Below are 20,355 nucleotides of genomic sequence, written 5' to 3'. Positions count from 1 at the left end.
TTGCGGTTTCTGTTTGTGTAATATTTTTTCAAGGTTGTCATATAAAACTCTTGGCAACACTTTGAGATTTTCTTTGAAGAGAAAACACCTTAACTATATAGAACTGTTCCATAATAGGATATTTCAGTTGATGTCACTTGTGAAGCAGACTTTTCTCCTGTTTCTTATTTGCTTTCTTCCATATCCCAAGATGATGATCAACCTTTTAGTTACATTATTTCATTCTTCATCTTGTTATATATTTTGATCCTTAATTCCCTCTCAATGTCACTGCAATCCAGAATAAAGCTCTTCTTGCAATTATCGTCTACATTTTTATTTGCTGGTGTCTGAACTTGTATCTGTCCGCATTAGAGCTTCAGTTATTCAAAGGAATTCACATTTTACACCTGGAGCTTGTCCCCTCATTATTTAATATTCCACACATTTTTGCATCATTGCAAATTTTTACCAGCATTCAGAAAGTGTATTATTTTCATTATATTTAATATTCCACACATTTTTGCATCATTGCAAATTTTTACCAGCATTCAGAAGGCGTATTATTTTCATTATAAATATTGATGAAGATATTTACTTCACCAAGCTTAAAATTAATCTAAGATGTCACCAGGGGTAAAATTTCTTTGTAGATGATTATTTCTCATTTACAGTAGCTTTTTTAATCTATGAGCAAGAGAATAATTGAATTACTTTTTTTTTTTTTTTGGCAACAGGACACATTTCTGCAATATGTCAAATTTTCAAACACAACTTTTCATCATAGACCTTACTTAAGGAACTTTCCAGTTTGAGACAGTGGCACGATATATGGAGATATTCCTATATAACATGTGGGAAGATAAAAAAAAAAATCATGAGCCTTCACTGTGAAAAGAAAACCTTCTTCAGGAACAGTATTTACTCTGAGGAGAGGAATCAGCAGCCTTATCCTAGTAAGTCTTTTCTCTACAAGATTACTTCAGAGTGTCTCTATGGCCCAAAACTAGTCCTGGATACTCCCACTCCATTAACAAATGTCTGGATGAAGCTCTACTTCAAAGTCAGGATGAGAATAAAGAGATTAACTTTGTATTTTTAAAATAAGATAAATGATTTTTCAGGAAAATGTTCTGGTGTTAAAGGTAGAATTATTGTGAATGGTTTTAAATTCACAGGTTCTTAAAAGGGAGGATAATTTTCTTTACATAATTTTACGTAGTTTTTTTTACAAATTATTGGATCAAAGGTTGTAACTATAGGAATTTTAGTTTTCATTGTATCAGTCCACATTTTTTCCCCTTGTTTACACTTCACTTAAAAATACTAAGCCATACACTTACCCAAATATTAAAAGCTTCTACAGAAAATCTGTGAACTGGAAGAAATCACCTGGGGAAAGAGATAGAGTGAATTACTTATTTCTCTCTGGTATAGCATATCCCCTGTCTGTACAATGGTGAATTGACTAAGTTAAAAAAGGGACATATACATAAGTCAGAAGAATTCTTTGTCACATTGTAAATGCATATCCTGTTGTCTTGCTTCTCAACTGAAACATGAAACCTGTCATTTCACATAATATATGGTGACACTGGGTTATTTAGTTTTTGAGATATTTCATCAGCAAGAAAGGTTTTTTGAGATAGAGGGGCAGAATAACAAATTAAATTAATTCACATTTACTACTTGCTTTGTTGCACACATAAATCAAAGGGAAAATGAAATTCAGGCCAACTTTTTCTCTCACCTTTAAGCACACAATCCTCATCCTAACACCTTTCAAAAGGCAATGAAAAAGTGAAGTTTAACCATCTTTTCTCCGTGTCAGTCAGTTATTCCAAAAAACATGTATGTCCTAATATTTAAAGCCAAGAAAGTATATTTTTTACACATACTTTTGTACTTAAAAAGAATTAAGAGTTTTCCTTTTTGTAAGTGTAACCTCAATTTCTTGAGGTAGTGTTTTTATTAGGACATGGTAGCAACAAAGAAGAAAATTGTAAACATTTATCACTAAGCATTGCACTTATTGATTTTCCCATATAGAGTACTTTGGGTACGTAGCTATACGTTAGTACCAATGAAAAATGAAAGGTTATAACACTTCACTGACTCTGGATCATCCCCCATGAGAGAGGAAAACTTGGTTATAAAGTGCCCAAGTGCCCAAGTTGGGCGTTATCCATTTATTGTCTTTTAAATACACTCTGTGAACCTTAAATAATGCTGAGGGACAATTTCATCTCCTGGTGTAGTCCCAAGGAAGTGAGGGGAATTGCACCAACAATTCAATTTGTGTCTGTGTGCTTGTGCATTTCTGCCTGTACTTGCTGTAGTTATTGTTAGGCTTCCTTCAGTAACTGTGAAGCATGTTGTCATCATAATCCAAATCATAGAGTATATCATCAAAAAACATCTCAGAGTCTGTATAAATAAGAATTCACCTGTCTTCTCCAACCATGAAGGGAAAAACAGTCTCCACCTATTTATCTTTTCAAGGCTAACTCTGTTTTTTCCCACTGAAATAGGAAGTTGGAAAGTTCCCAGCCATACTAGCTGCATTTTAATGAGCAATTTCTGTAAAGATTGGGCAAAATTCTGACCAGGCCTCTCCTATGGAGGGAAGGAAGGTTCAGAAATTACAAGGTTAGGGAAGAAAGAAATAGGATTGTAATTTTATATGTAAGATTACATTGTTTTAGCAGAAACAGGGGAGATTTTTTTAAAGCAGTTTTTCATGAATTTTAATGCTCTAAGAGGCATGTCACCACACTGCAAGAATTCCCTAGTCCTCACTCATGTGAAGTGTTGCTTCACACTTTCTCTAGTACATACAATAAACAGAGTGTTCCCCTGCAAAATTTGCACATGGTGGGCAAGGAGAAGCACTTTGCATACTCCCAGAAAGCACTTGAATGAAAGCCAGCTTATCTCTCTGCTGCCATTGAGTGTATGTATATCTATATGCATGCAAAAACTCAGACATCCCTGTGGGGGAAAGTTTTAGAAGACAGGCTAAACAGGACAGCCTAAAGTTTTAAACTTTACTTGTCCAATAATTTGCACACTCTTGCAAATGATTAGTGCTTGCCTATTTGTAATCTTCTCCAGTATATTTAAAGTACTGTTGGTCTTAACACTTTTTATGTACTAAATTATATGTGAATATGGAGATCTGATACCATGTAGTTAGAACTGATGGCCATGGTGGTTCTTGTTTATTTAGTTAGTTTTCTCACTTAGGCTTGGTGCTTTTATGCATCTAGCTATGGCTTTGATAATGCTCCTCTCCTTTTCATCTGTCTTCCCAGCCACCTCTCTTGTGTGCTCAGCAGGATGTCTGCCTATTTGTAGTGCCATGCACTTGTCTGTTACTGTGGCAACTTCTTGTTCTGTGAATCTTTTCTATGTTCTAACTGTTCTAACCTTTATTTTCTCTTTTGGTGCTCACAATGCTCAGGTACAAGTTTATAGACTATTCACAATGTTATAAAACCCTTATACACAATTTTTAGTTACACTATATTAGAATGCTTATATGCATCTTCAAGTCAAGTTAGTATTAATTATATACTAATTTGTGGACTTTTATCAGTGTCATGCCTTTGTTTTGGCTACATCTCAGTGACAGTAGGTTACCTCATGCCTGCTGGGGGATGAATTTATACTTTTGGATAGATAACATGTAATGCTAGTGTGACATACATCTATGCCTGAGCTCATTGTTTATAGAATGTCTCTGGTAAAAGAAAAGACTCTAACTTAATATCTTTCTTCAGATTAAAAATGGTATTTAATTATCCAGTCATATCTGATTTTTTCTTTAAAATTACATTAAAACCAAAGCAAATAAAGTCTTGAGTTTCCTGGTGTTTTGCTTGCCAATATTGTTGCCAATGAACTGTCCTCAGAGAGCTCTTAATAAGTCTCAAGAATTGGTGGAAAAATGGCAACAGAGAGCACAGCCAAAGCTTCTACATTTTCAGGCTCTTTTTGGTGTTTCAAGTTAAATGTTAGGAAAATGAAGACAGAAGTCCTAAAAGTAGGTCAGCAGAGTATACACAATTTGTTCTGATTCAGGTGAATTGATGTTTTTCTGACTGCCATCCTGTTATCCATTTCTATTTTTCTTTTCTGTATCGCTTTTGAAATGCCTTAGGCTCCAATCAAGTTGACCAGCAGATACGTTTAGTTCCTCTCAGCACTTATTGTTCAGAGAGAATAAGCACATGTATTTGGATAAAATATCACTGCCCTTCAAGTCCCATGAGAAGGCCTTCATTTATTAATATGCATCTGGTCGCTTGTATTAAATTTAGCTGATCACAGGAAATGTTGAATCTTTTGAATCTTCAGACACAATTTCTTTCTGTAGTTTACTACAGTTAAATACATTTCATAAATATGTCTCTGTATGTGTGTACTTTTTGTCTTCTTGCTTATATCCATAACAGGAAAAGACAGTCAACTTTCTGCCTTAAGGAAGCTTTCATCAAAGTTTCATAGGAAATGAATGACATCAGTCACAGGCTTGCCCCTAAATATTTTCTACTGAAATTTTAATGTCAATGACAAGCTTATTTTGAAGGTAAGGCACTATGACATAAGGACTGTTCTTCTTGCCTCTTCTATTTAAATGGATATTTCATTTGTCCTAGGCACAGAAATTTGCATGTATGCACAACTATAAAACTTTTAAGAATGGTTTTGAGACTCAGTAACATTATTTTCTGATAAAGTCTGCGGAGTCTGTGTGGTGAGTTAAGAGAGAAAATTTTCATTTAGAGCACCTTACTGTAGTCTGAAAACATGCACGTTGAATAATGCCTAGAAGTTCTAAAGCAAGATAAGATTCCATTGCTGTAAAGCAACATTTGCAGCTATGCAGATATAATGTTTGCACCAGATTTCTACCTTTCCCTCAGAGTAATGAAGAAGCAGAAAAGGAGGAATTCTCTTGAAAATCCACATGTTTTCATGTGGGTTTCTTTGCCTAGCATCTGGCTGATAATGCTGATTCACTGTAGATTTTTTTCCAGTAGAAAGAGAGATGATTTTTCTAGCGTGCATAGGTATAATTTACATTGCCACTAATTTATAGTTTATCTTCAGTCTTCAGGAAAAATAAGCATTTTAACAAAAATATTACAGTCAAAGATCTACTTTAATGTCTGCTTTCACTTAAATTTATCCTTAGAAGTTACATTTACTAAATGGAATTTCTGAAAATAGATTAGAGAAATAGCTGGAGTGCAGGGGTATGGGGGGAAGAAGAAATCATCTTGTCTAGAGGAAACAGAGAGAATACTCTTATGGGCAAAAAGAAAGATGTGGTAAGTCTTAGGAGCTGGAACCAGATACAGACATAATATTCAAAATTAAAATTATCAGATAAAGTACATGGCATTCCACCTCAGTGAATTATAGTCATCCCTTTGATTTCAGTGTAATTTTTCTGATTATCTAGTTAGAGCTAAACAGAACTGGATAATAAAGTTAGTTAAAATGTACAGACAAATCTATATTTATGTCCAGAGTGGGCACAATGAGGTATTTTGCCAGTATAATTTGCTACTTCATTGCATTTGCAAAGTGTAGTTTGGGAGCACATGATTTGGAAATTGAAATGTTACTCATTGTAGAAAAAAAGACTAAAGAGATCAATGGAAAATGGAATCTTTGGCAATTGTCAGCAACAAGAAAAAATGTGAAAGATAATGTATGTAATATTTCTCTTGCAAAAAATAACTGGAGTAAGCAAAATTATTCACAAACACTGCTGAAGCTTATATGGCAATTTCTCAGCACCAAGTTTTGGTCTATGTTCTCTCTCTCAGTCCTTCTCTTTCTCTGTGGCAGATAAAATTCCCATATGAAAGGACATACCAGTTGGTCTGTAACTGTCAATATAGTTTTAAGAATTTTGAAAAATAATTTTTTCTTTTCTGAGAACATAAAATTTATACTGCTGCATGAATTGTAGAAAATGTTCATCTTACAAATAAAACAGGCATCATTATCAAATTTTGTCTTTCTTCTGAAAAGCATGGTGTGGGACCACTGAGGAACTTTACCCTCTGTATTCAAAACAAGGCACATCTAATATTTCTTGTCACCTACTTTTAGAGGGCTCTACAGACTTTTAGTGTTTCCTATCTCTGTGTCGGGAACACAATAAAAAGCAAAATCAACAATACAAAGCAAAAACCCTATCATTTACAGAGTACTTACCCTCTGGGTTTCCTAGGTCTCTTCATTCATGTTTGTCTTCCAAATTGTAAAGCCTGTAGGGAATGGATTGTTTTGATATCTGCATGTTGTGCAAGGTCAAGGATACAGTCAGTGCTGAGTAAATAAGTAAACAGTGGAAACAGTGGTCAGTCAAAATCATAAAGTCATACATAAAAGTTTTATACATATATATATATATATATATATATATATATATATATATTATCAAGCTATATTTGTGTCTAGGAGTTCAAACCCTATGTTCTCTGTCCCATCAGAGTTTGACCCAAAAATGACATTTTGTGTTCAGAAGGCACTACTTGTTTATTTTTTTTTTTAATGGAAGATGCTAATGATAAATCAGTATTAATCCTCCTGATTTGTTTGTGATAGCACTAAGCTTGATAATCCTAGTTGTTTTTAATGAGAGTTGTACAGTTTTAGGGTTGATTTTCAAGGACACTTAGAACAACATCCCTTTATCCTAAAATTCTCTCTACAACATTTAACAACAGCAGCAGAAGTCCTGTAAGAAGAGACATTTCCTTTGTTATTATCTTAACATACTATATTTAAATTTTTAGGCAAAAGCTTTAAATGTCCTGCAGTTTCCTTAGAGAATAAAATGTCCTTGGAGACTTTTTTCATACATGAGCCTGTGATATATTACTGCAAAATGTAAAAGAGACAAGTGGAATAGAAAACTGATAATGCTAAAGCTTGATCATCTAACATCTACTGTTATGTGTTCATTCCTCAGACAGTAGATATCTCCTGATATTCTACAGGCATTGCAAGATTGACTATGAGGTGACTGAGGTGCTTCACTACTGAGGGAGTATCAGAAAACCATTATAAGTCTTCGTTTTCTGTTCATGACTGAATCATAATCCAGTTACTTGGTTCAGAGTGTTTTCCATATGTAGGTGAAGAGAACTGCCCATTGCATTTTCTGTGAAAATCCTCAACCAGAATAATTCACCTTTACTCTAGCTGTCAAAAAACAAACTCAGGGAAATGGCCTTTATTCATATTTTGCAGGATAATGCCTGTAAAAAAGTCAACAAACATGTCTTCTGCAGTCCCTTCGACTATGTTTTTCACATTCAAGCAGACATAAATACTTCTAAAACTACAGTTTTAAAATTCCAGATTTTTTACAGAAAAGATTTTTCAGATTTTACTGCCCAAAGAATATGAAAATGGTGCTTTTCCTCAAAACACACAGAGAATATATGATATCCTCATAGTTCTATTATACAATCTCTCAATTTCAACCCATGGAATGGAATTGACTTTGCTGGAAAACCCTGGTTTCAGGAACTCTAAGCAATGGCTCTCCACCCCATTGGAATCTGTCCTTCTCCCTGTCTTCTAGAGGGTACAGATGAGGAAAATAACTAAACTTGACTGAATAAAGGAAAAGCATAAATTGGATGGGAACAAAAGAATATCAGACGGTCCCCATGAGAGAAGAGATAATCCTTGTCCAGGCAGCAAGCACGAGGGACGTGAGAAGATTTCATATGGAAAAGGGTAGGCAGGTTAGGTGCAGCTGTCTAAAACTGTCTTTGGGCTTAAGCAATTCTAATGAAGGCTCAGAGCCCTCATTGTCCATCTGCTCTCTCACTGGAGCTACTACTGAATCTCCACTGGCTAAAGCTTGGCTTGCAGTGAGTTGTGAAGCTCCTCACCCAGATTATGCAGCCTGTGCCAGAGTTAAATGTTGAGTAGATTTGTGAGGCGCAGCTGTCTGCAGCTGGACTAATCATCTCTGAATATCAAAGGGCACTGCTGGGATTTTTTGTGATGCAGAAATCTCGATCTGGAGAATAAGGTGAATTTAATGCTTATTTATTTCTTTGTTGGAAAGTAAATTATTTTTTATTTTTAATCAGACTGTCAGAATAAATAGTCATTAAGATCACACCCTGGAAGTCAGTGCATTTGGGGGCCTTCTGTCCTTAAATCTATTTTCAGTGCAAGAAGTGATGCCAGTGTTGGAGATACAGAGCTTGGAGCACTGTAAACCTTTTGCAATAGCTGGGAGAGGGCATGGCCAAAGCCCTACAGTTGTTTGATGTGGAAAGGAACTCTCTTACTTCCCAGGAGAAGGACATTCCTTACAGTTTAGTATCTTGGTGGGTAGAGCAGTCCAGTATTTTTTTATTGTTTGGATGATTCTATGTAAATAGTTTTATATCTTTTGTTTTTACTATTATTTCTTTTCATTTTCTTATCCCACTGTTGTTTCCAGTAAATTGTTATTTCACCTTGTGTTCTTTGTCTTTTGTGACACCCATTGGAGAAGGGAGGGGAGTGGTGTGTGGTCTTTTTAGAGGGAGTACTAATTCGGAGAATACCATTTCTAAATCACAACAAGAGGTTTAACACAAATTACTCTGGATATTGCAGTGGCTGGAGTCTCCACATCATGCCACTTGCCATGAGTTCCTATTCTACTGTAAGCAGCAAAAGCTTTGGCCTATAGAACATAGCAAAAATCAGACTTCGAGAAAGAAAAAAGATGAAACAGTTCAATTCAAAATTTTTTAGAAATGGTACAAAGAACAACTTCGGTTCAGCTGTGGGACGGACTCTTTGGGGTCACATGCAATCTTGGCAGAATAAAATTGACATTGATCTGGAGGACATTTATGAATTTGCTACCCTGCTCAACCCTGAGATTTTTTGTTGCTGTTGTATGGAATTATTCACCACTACTGGCTTTATGGAGCCACTGTGCTGCAGTTAAGCATCATTGGTAGGGCTTTTCAGCCATATGTTAATCTTCTTGACTGAAGTAAAAATGTGACAGTCATCAGAATAACACAGAGAAACAAAAATTTCTCACATGGATGAGTTCCTAAGTTTCTGTTGTGTCAGAAACTGGGTAAGTTTAGTGTGTCTAGCCATTTCTGGAGTGTTTGGAATGCCTGCTAGTGTGCGCCTGGTGAGAGGTGGGGCAGGCCAGGTTGTGCTGCGTGAGGCAGCGCCCTGCCCTGCTACAGACAGCTGGTGTAATACCAACTACTTTGCAATCATTGGTAAACACAGGATGTTTAACCTGAAGCCTGAGCTTCAGTCTGTCCCTAGAAAAATCTCGTCATGCCACATTAGATGAAGAACCTTTGGGACTTTTTTAAGTTTCACTGGGGGAATGACCTGAGTTAGACCTAATTTTCCTCTCATGCTATTTGATCTGGATCAGGTGTCCAATCTGTTCAGTACGCTAATTACATGAACAGTTTTGATGGTACACAGAAATCCACAGTGAGAGGATGAGAAAAAGGGTCCAAGGGGATAAACGAGGCAACTTCTTTTGATGGCAGCACCAGTCTGTCACACTGGATGTGACACAAATCCCTGGAGTGGCATCACATTGAGAATTATTTGTGTTTGTGACATCCTGGTCTGAGAGGAAAGAGACTTCCAAAAATTCCCCACCAAATTTTATGTCTTGACAGGAGAACATTTCTGACTTGAGTCTCATTAACTTCTTAGAGAAAACTGAAAAATTGCTTAATGTGCTTTATTTTTATTGAATCTCCATTTTGTTTCCCCTACACTTTCTTTTCCATTCTTTACACTGCTTTGCTTTAAACACCATTTTATTGTTTTTTCCTTTCTGTATTTTTTTTTAATTTTCTATTATTTTCTTCTTTTAGTGTTTCTGATCAAGAGTGGGACTTGCAGGTTATTGCAAGTGCATTCCAGTTTCATTCTTGGGGAATGATGTAGCTCTGGTGAAAAATTGCTGGAAGACAGGTTTAAACATAGAGTAACTCTTAAACTGTCATTATCCTGTAGAGTGAACTAAAGTTATTGGACAAGAAGCACATGTGCTGTCCATAAGGATTATGGCAGGCCATATATAGGAAAAATACTTGATTTTTTTTTCTTGGAGCACAACTGTTTGAATTCTGCTGCTGCATTCTGTAGCATAGAAGCAATGGAAAACTTGAAAGCGTAAGGACAGAAGGGCTAGGTAACAATAGATTGTGTCACTGTCCAATTAAGAAAAGCAAAATAAAGTTCCTGAAATAGCTTTCAATTAACACTTACTGCGTCCCATAGTATATCTAGTTTCTTAAAGGGCCATTAATTGTTAATATACTGCAATTATCCCTTAAGTATGTGATTAATATTCTGTTAGATGCTTATTTAATGTTATTTGGCATTCATTACCAATTAATAGATATTTAATTGAAGGCTGCTTCCTCCTTAGCAGAATGCCTGATCTCCTTTTGCCCCTTCCATGATTACTTTCTGCTGTTTGTTTTTCTTCAGACATTGCCTTTAAGGCTGTAGAATTATTATTCTTCTTGTGGTTCACTTGGCTAAGCAGAGAAAAATCCGTTTTCTAGTCCATAATACCAATTCAGATAAGTGTTCTGGGATTAAGGATGCATCAAATTACACCAAAATTCATTCAGCAAAATAAATCTTGACTCCCAATATAAAAGGTTTGATGAAAGAAAGCAAAAATGTCATAGTGGTTGTTTTCCTGCTTTGTCCCTTTTGTTCCTTTTTTCACATTTTTTTTTCCCCTAGCATCACCAGCTGCAATAGATGTGAGTTAGGCAAATGAGGCAGGGAAAACACAGCAGCAAATAAATATGGTAATATGATTACCTTATGGAGGAAACTTTTAAATTGCTTTCCAAGAAGATGAACCTATTTCAGCTATATGGTACACAAAGCTGATGCAGATGGGAGAAATTGTGTTAGTTACCAATCATACCACCCTCATGAGGTCGGCACCCCATTGGTTGGCATTTGCATTCACAATTGTCCTCTTTCAGTTTAAAATCAGATAGCATAAAAGGAAATTGTCAAGTCAATTCTTGCATGTCCAGCTTGAGATGCATAAAAGGAGTCCAGTATTCAACAGCAGCAATAATCTAAACCTTGAAAATCCAGCCACCTTGAAAGTCTTTCCTGTTGTGTTAGCAAAAATGGCTAATCACTAAGCACAAAATAGTTTTGAAGGACCATTAGCTGCATTCATATTACTAGGTGGTCAATAAACAACCAAATTCACTGAAATATGTTCCAACTGCTGAATGAAGTTTGAATATATTCACTTCTCAGATTTATTTCTAAGGTTCAAAAGAGGAGTAATAGAACTATCTAAGGAATAAAATGATGTAGAAATATTTCCAAAATAAGGATAAAGATTGCATTTTTCCAGCAAAACCAGCTTATACTGATGAACAGAATCTCTAGGTTATGAACGATAAAGAGTTAAAATGCATAATGTATTTATTAAAAATGTAATTATATAGATATGTTCTTAAACTTGGTAAAAGCAAAGCTGTTGTTTTCTATCTCTGGTTTTTATGTATACGCCCTTGCACCATGGGAAATGCCTAAGGGAGAGTGAAATGCTCTTTCCAGTGGCATTTTAAATTCCTTTATAAAGCACTTTAGTTAATACTTGAAATTTATAACAGTTGAAATTTAAAATTGCAATTCTTAATTAGAGTTTTACACCTACAAGAATGTCCTGCTTTAGGAGGGTACTGCATTAACTCTTTATTTTAATTTTCATGTCCATTTCCTGATTTTTTTCAGATGTTTCAGATTTTTTATTTCTCCAAGCCCTGCTGTTCAATTGAAGAAATCTCAGAAACATTTGTGATTATTTTTGAAAAATCATGGGGTGCAAACATCACATCTTTCTTTAAAGAGGTCATGGAATTAGGACCAAAATAAAGTCAGAATTGGCAACCACTCCAGTTATTTCAACTCCTCAGAAGAACCTGGAACAAATAATTCAGCAAACAATTTGCAAGACGGCAAGGAAATGAGCAGAGCCAAAGTAATAGAAGTACTGAGGGAGCCAACAAGGGAAGATGCCCTCTTTGATATGTTGCTTCTTAACAGAGGTTCCCACAAGTGGAGAATTGAGGCCATTGGCCAGAGCAACCACAAACAGATCTCTGTTGACAGGAGGAAAAGTGCCACCAAAACTTCACATCTGGACATGAGGAGAGCAGATTTCAGACATCAAGCAGACTTCAGACATCAGGAAGGATGCTGTTAGGAATTGTCCACTGCATTATTCATTTAGTGGAATACCCATAAGGACCAGTACAAAGTAACCCCTCATAGCTCTTTATACTATGTTTTATCGAGAAGCCTATGCTTGGATGAAGGATTAGGGAACTCCAGGAACTTATGTTAAGCTCTTGGAACCTCTTATTTTTCTTTTTTATCTCCTTTCTTTTCTCTCCATCTGTATGATTAATTATACCAATGTGAATATCAGTTATAAAGCACAAAATACATCTGAAGAGAAAAAACCTAATAAAAAAAGGTATGGTATAAGAACACTTGTTTTATACTGAATGTAGGGCTTCTAATTATTACTTAATTATACATAATCATTTATTGAGGGAAAAAGTAAAACAAATCAAATCAGGCTTCTAGAGAAAGCCTTTCAAAAGGAGAGGCTAGTCAGTTGAAGATACAAGCCCATTTTTCAATCAGATTCACCAATCAATTGTTCTTGAGACAACTGAATATATGATTAGATGGGTTTATAGGTTGAAATCTGAAGATTTTAAAGGCTGCTCCATGCATCTGACAATGCAGTCTGGCTCTATCAAGCCAAGGCAGGTGAGCAGCTCATCCAACTGCTCTGTTGGTATTTTTTACTCTGAATTATTTCAAACATAAAAATTCTTACCTTGAACTTCAGATTAATTTAATCACCAACACTACTAACAGAAGACAATGTGGCTTTGAGGGCCTGTGCAGCCAGAACTTTGCCTGTCTGCATAGCTAAAGCCAGTTTATTTGTGGGAAAGCTGGTTCTGCAGTTAAAGAGATCACTCTCTTCATACTTCTGATTAATGCCTGCCTCCCAAAGCTTGGCCTAGGTACATTGTTTTAAGCAGTTTTAAAAATTTACTCTTCTCCCTACTAATAGATCACCCACAATTGAATTGTTAATTGGCAAACAGAAGGCAGTGGTGTATACATTCTGTTGATTTTTACCTGTCTGCTCTGGGTTAATGGAGTGATTAATAAACATTTCATACTGAACTTCCGCTATAAGAAAAGCAATATTATTCAGTGACTGACTTTAACCTTAGGCTTAAGTTCAACTCATTCCTGTTCAGCTTATCTGGAAAGGAGAATATTAACCTTAAAAACTATGAGTAATTATATTTCAGCAATGCATAATGGTATTTATTCAGCTTCTCACTCCCTTAGTAACTTCCTGCACCTTAACTTGGCATCTCTTTTTTAAGCTTGCATCTGACATTTCATTACCTCTGAGTATTCAAAAAATGCCCTAAATGGTAATGATTTCAGATGATTAGACATTTCAGACTAGGACTTCTAAAGGGCTGCATAAGCTTTGAATGATCTCATGTTGTTGCTTTATAGCTTCCTCTGACCCTTCTATTTTTATCGCATGTTTCATGGCCAAATTCAGCACAGGAATAGAACCTGCACTTAGCAGTAGCTGTACTGAATTGAGATTTCAGCATCCTTTAAACTACCATTGTACTGACTGTTTGTTATTACATTTTCAGGTTTCTTTCCCCTTGATAAATTAGTATTTGCTATTTAAAATGTGTCCTTCATTACTGAATCACAACAGAACTAAATTTGCCAGGAAATTATTAGGCAAAGTGGGAGGAAAAAAGTTATTTGAAGGCTGCACCAGTCTAGATTCTGAACTTCTCAACTGTAGCCATTTTAAAGTGAGGAAAGAGAGCTGTAGCAGAAAACAATATTAATTTTTCTTAGAAGATGTGGATTTTGTTTTGAAAACATTTAAGGAAAAAAAAAAAGATTTGCATGTTTGCATGATTTTTCCATTTAAGCATGAAGTACTAGATTTTGAGAAGATATTTATGTATAATTAACAAGATAATTCTTCACAAATCCACAAAGCATGTGTTAATGTAATAAAAGTTTTCTATACAATTCTTACTTGTGTGACTTGCTCACACAAGTTATACTGAGAGACAGAAAACAAAAAAAGAGAACTTCAGCTGAATACTATGCATTCCAGATTCCCATGTCGGACTTTTGGCCATTGAACCATTGGAGAGAGTCCAGAGGATGGACACCAAGATGATTAAAGGGATTGAATGTGTCTCCTGTGAGGAAATGCTGAGAGAATTGGATTGTTCATCCTGGAAAAGAGAAGGCTTCAGAGTGACCTAATTGTGCCCTTCCAGTACCTGAAGGGCGCCTACAAGAACGATGGAAAGAGACTATTTACAAAAGCATGTAGTGACAGGACTAGGGTAAATGGCTTCAAACTGAAGGACAGTAGGTTTAGATTGGATATTTGGAAGAAATTATTTACTGTGAGTGTGGTAAGACAGGGGAACAGAGAAGCTGAGATTGCCCCATCCCTGGAAATGTTTAAAGCCAGGCTGGACTGGGCACTGAGGGACCTGGTCTAGTAAAAAGTGTCCCTCCCCATGATGGGGGGTTGGAACGAGGTCGTCTTTATGGTCACTTCCAACCAAGCCTTTCTGTGAATCTGTCATTCTATGATTCCACGATTCTGTGACTGTGCACCAGCTGCTCTGTTTTGTTTTCCCCATGAAAAAAAAACTATAAAACCAAGCTCAAAAGGTAAAGAATCTCTTCTATCCCATATTTTTCCCATAAATGTAGACAGTAAATTAATAATAATAAAAAAACGTGATAGTGTAATACTGCTCATCTAGTTATAATGCCCATGTAAGTCCTCTCCCAGCTCTGTTTTTCCTGATGGCAGGCCTCTCCCTTCTAAAGAAGTGTGGCAGCCACACCCATTTCTCTTGCTCTGTGCTCTTAAGACTGTGGCTTTCTCCCTGGCAGTTTTATGTCCTACTAATTTGGCAAGCAGTTACCATCACCCAGCAATGCTAAGGACATATGAGAATCTCTGAATTTCAAAATCTAATCAACTGTTTCCACCCACCTTCAAAGTCTCACACAGACAAAATTACAATGGACAATGGCCAGGAGACACTAAACTGCATCAAAACATACACAAAGACAGAAATTAAAATCTGCCTAATGTTCTACCTCCCCATCTCCAGTGTATTAATTATATTGGCACAGTATGGAAGTCTTCAGCAAACAACCCCCAGCAGGACCTTTTTATAAGAGGTCAATAAGAGCATGCAGGAAAAAAAGAAATGTGTATGTCCTTTTGAAGTGGAGGGAGTGCCAGGAGTTGAGTACAATTCATATTCTGTTCCACTTCACCTTCTCAGTTCCTATACTTCTGTCTTTCTGCCTAAATAGACTCTCGATTTCATGGCAAGTATAAAATGCAAGGTTAAGGAGAAATGACCATTTGGCCTTCATTTTATTGTAGATTGTTCCTAGAATGTTTGCCTTTGTTCTGTTGTTTGCTTTTGGTTAAGAGCTGAGCTCTTGTGGTTCACCCAGAGGTGCCCTGGAGTCTTCTGTCCTTCCAAGTTATCACCTGACAGCAATGATTGTATAGTGTAATTAAAAGTCAATGCTAGCTTTTGGGATATATGGTATAATAAAAGAACCATCTGAAATTAGGACTTAAATAATGAAGGGTTCAGGGACATGTAGTCTGGTATTTGTTATGCATTTTAATAGAGGAAGTTTGCAGCTAATTGGAGGCTAACTAAACCCTTTGGACACATTTCAAGTCACGTCAGTCTTTTTTTTCTCCCCAAGGAATCTGATAGGCCATGCAGCTTAGTACTGTCTTTTTCTATCTTAATTACCACATTGAATTGTGCTAATGTAGGTTTACTTTAGAGGCATGTGTTATGATTATAACCCAGGCAAGAGTTTTCCACTACAGTTTTCAGAATCTAGTTTAAATACCTCTCTCTCTGCAAATAGTAGAAGAAAAAATTTAGACTAATTTGCTTCTCTAACTAATGCATTGTAACCCATTCCTGTGTCTAGAGAAAGCAAGTCACCTGAATTACTCTGACCCACCCCAGCAGCTTGTAAACAAGGTTGTCATTATTCTGTATTTGAGATATTACTAGATCTGATTTTTTATAATACTGGACTTTTTATTGTGCTACAAGAATGGTCCTTGCTGTGAACACACATTCTTCATAGTGGCACTAAAAAGACACACTGCTTTTAAATATGCTAAGCCTGTGAATTGAAATCTATATTATTCAATTGTCTAATGAAAAAAACTTTATGACAACCCCATTTATTAGCTGCTTGTGGAATTTTTGCAAAGGTTGGTCAGTGAACCTAGTAGGCTGACCTTCATAATTCAGGCTGAATTTAGGGAGAAGCAGAAACACTTCAAAAGAAAAGCGAAAATCAGTCCTATTGCATTTTGTAGATGTCAGGAGAAAATACTGAGTAATGCAAAAATCACAAACATGAACAAATGTCATACTTTACCAAGATGCATGCATGCATGGAGAACTTTTTAAGGAATTGGCAAAATAGTCGAGTTTAAAAAAAGAATTTGATCTTGGTTTTTTTGGAAGTTAACATATAAAAATTTGATCCAAAATATTATAATTATCCCATCTCAAGTTTTTCCATGAGTGTGGAAGCAAAGTGTTTTGTGTGAATATATACAGGCAGAATTCCAAGTCTGGAGATATTTCTCTCTTCTATAGAATTGAGACTCTTTTGGCCAAGAAATCCACCAGCAGCAAACATACATATCTCAGAAATCTCGTGTCTTCCTGTCCTTCTCTTACCTCCAAAAACCAAATGAAATGTATTTTAACTATGCATCTGTACCAAAGATTTTGATTCATGGGACTTTCACAGCTACCTAAGCTTATTTTGGTGTAAGAAAAAGGCATGGGTAGAGGAGAACATTTTTCTACTTCTACTCTCTTGAATTGTCCATTTACTGCTGCAGCAGTCCTCTGACTTCCAACATCATTGTGCACTATTGTGCTGTGCTGAAACAGTTTGGATAACTCATATCTCTTGGATCACAATACATATTTTCTGCATTTAGGTTATTTTAATTTTTTGCAAGATCAGGAGACAAAAGAAGCCTTAACTTGTTTTCCAAGAGGCCCACACCTCGGCCTTCTAGGTGAAAAGTCTGAGGAGATTCCTGCCCTAGGTTTCTGTGGTTTAAAGCCTCCAATTTTTATGATCATTTTCCTCAAAGAAGGAGGGCTGCGGTTTCTGTGCAGTAGTTGGTGCTTGGTGCAAAAAAGGTGATGGATACCTGATTCACATTGATGTTTAGGCAATGTGCAGAAAATGACATTGAATAAAAAGAGGTCTTCTGATTAGTGGATGACAGAGCACGTGATCCAGTGCAGGAAACAGAGCTGGACTTGAAGAAATGCAGGACAGGAAGATGTTTTGATTGTATAACTTAGAAATTACTTCAGGTCTGCTCTTTGATTGTTGCTGCAACAGGCTGCCTTACTGTTAAGGTGGTGTGATATTTGGAAAGGGAGGGTAAGCACTTTTTCCTTGTCATCCTTTTCCTGGTTCTTTATTCTCTCTCCCTCTTCTGTCCTCTGTCAAGGTCCACAGATAATCTTCCAGTTCTACTGTCAAAACTCCCTCATTTCATGGCCTCACAGCTGAACACTGAATATTTTCGATGCAGAAGTACTCCTTCTGTTACTGCTCTTCGAAAATATTTCTTTCAGGAAGAAGCTACTCTGCCCAAGTGTAAAAAAGGAGAAAATTTACTGGGGAATTAATGGCAAAACAAATGTGCTGGTGATATCTGAAAAATTACTGGCAGCTACTTCTGGCTGAATTCAAGCAACTATAGCTTGTAGTAAAACATGACAGTTTTAGTATTTAGTCTGAGCCTCAACCACTTTTCATGCTTAAATCTGGTACATTCTACATTTTGGAGAGAACAGTAGCTACCTTCAACAGTTCCATACAGGAAAAAATACAATTCATTACATATTTTCTATTGATTACATATAAGAATATAGTTCTTATTTTGCTATTCTTTAAATTGAAATTAGAGATTAATAAATGTTTCCTTTAATGAGATATTTTTATACTTTATTGTATTTCCTTATTGTTACATTTTTCCTGAATGCGATTTGCATTCTTTGCAACAGAATTTTTTTCCTGCTATTTAGTTTTTGAGTTAATTTACATATTTTTTGGCAAGTTAAATAAACCAGTAAAGATCTGTTCATTTGCAGTATTTTCCATCATTCTTACCCTTTATTATGCTTACTTTAGCCCCTTGTGCCTTTCCTTCATAATTTGATAGCTCTATAATTCTGCAATAATTTATGCTTCCTCCATTTGCATTGCCTTACCTGTTCCATTTTTCCTTTGATTTGACATGCAAAATCTGCCTAGCTTTTTCTTTTTTATTCCATCATCCCATTTTGATTTTAACACTGACTTGTGAGATATAGATATAAAACATTTTATATTTAGTTCTCCTTTTCATCTCTGACTGCAATAATTAGATTTTATTTAACCAAGTAATATCAATTTGGTTGTTCTTTTGCAGATTAAACATAATTCTGTGGGTTTTCGTGTTTTTTTTTTTTTTTTTTTTTTTTTTTTTTTTTTTTTTTTTTTTGTTTGTTTTGGTTTTTTTTTTTTTTTTTTCCTGGATTCAGTTCTACTCTCTCTCTGAAGACTGGGTAAGTTTCTAGCACATGGTTCTCATGTTTTCTAACAATTCAGTATCTGTTAAACTCTGCCTCACTTGGCAGCTGAAACTTGACTTTAAATCCTGAAATATAACTAAAGGGTCATGAAGACCAAAGATAATGAAGATGGCAGATATGACACTATGCTGTGAATATTCCTAGACTGTGATTAGAGGTCATCCTAGAAATTCATCTTCACTTAGAGTGCTTTCATCTGATAGTTGTCTTTTCTACTGAAGTCTCACAGTCCTCTGAAATTCATAAGTTTGTTCTTTTAATGGTCCTAGAATGAATGAGGGGTGTCTTTCTTCTTTTTCTTTTCCTACTTGTGAAACTCTCTTCCTCTTTAAAAGTATTGTATTTAGTTTGAGCAAAGTCCAGGTGGCAAGGAAAATATTGGTTTTGTATCAGTATATATATTTTAGGTTATTTCACAAAAATGTCTGTTTACAAGTAACAACACCAATTTATAACTCTTAATGGGAGCTGTATTACAAAGGTCTTATTGAAAGTTATAAGTCTTTCTGAGATTCCACATATGTAACCCTTTGAAAGAGTCACTCCTTGAATAACAAAAGTTTTAAATTACATTCTTCTGCATCACATCCATGCCCACAGGTGCTTTAGGTACTTATGTTCTCTGTGCTCTGGGGTCACTTCAGTTTTCATTCACACAATTTGCAGAGTGAGGCATGATTTAGAACATCAAATCTCTCTAACTGACATTAAGGGGAATTTTTAAACAATCTTTTCTGGATTCTTTTTCTTCTCACAAGTTATCAAAAGGTTGAAGCTCAGTTTCTGTACCCTAGGAAGTGGGCAAAAAAATATCAGAATGTACCTCACGCTCTTTTCACTCGCTGTTTGTAAAAAAGCTCTCTGTGCCAGTCACCTTGAACAGAAAAAGCAGGAGAAAGAACAGGGCTATAGTATCTGATGATATTTGCCCATTTTCCACCTCCCATTTACTTAATCTCTGAGAACTGGGTAAACAGTCTTTACCTTCCTCTTTGTTGATACACAGGCTGAATCTTGAATTTTTTTTTTCAACTGAGCAATGGAAAAGACAGCCTAATTCTTGGTGAACTTCTAAGCAGTCTTTGAGCTATCATTACTGCTAAATTTGATGTTATATTTTCATACCTGCTATACAAAATGCTGGATGCTGTTTTAAAAGCAAATTAAATTGAATGATATTAAGTAGAAGAATATTTAGAAAAATATGTTATTGCTTCCTCTTTTTTTTTTCTTTTTTAGAGAAGGATCAAAAGATCCAGATATCACATGTATTCCCTTGCAGAATGTTCTGAGGCACAGTGGTATGTCACTTTGAAATCAGATGTAAGATATAGCAATGCTTATCAAATAAATACAATTCAATCTTAGGCTCAGAAGCAGAGCTTTATATGAAGACACAACAAGTTCATGGAACTGGTCAGACACAGCCTTATATGCAAAAAGTAAGATCTGTAAAAAATCCAATTCCATGCTTGATCAGAAGCAAGTGACAAGAGAAAGAAAAAGAAGAATCCAAGACAGGCAGAAT

Source organism: Molothrus ater, chromosome 1 (assembly GCF_012460135.2).
Source record: "Molothrus ater isolate BHLD 08-10-18 breed brown headed cowbird chromosome 1, BPBGC_Mater_1.1, whole genome shotgun sequence".
Taxonomy (NCBI): Eukaryota; Metazoa; Chordata; class Aves; order Passeriformes; family Icteridae; genus Molothrus; species Molothrus ater.
Note: the sequence above shows the minus strand (reverse complement) of the source record.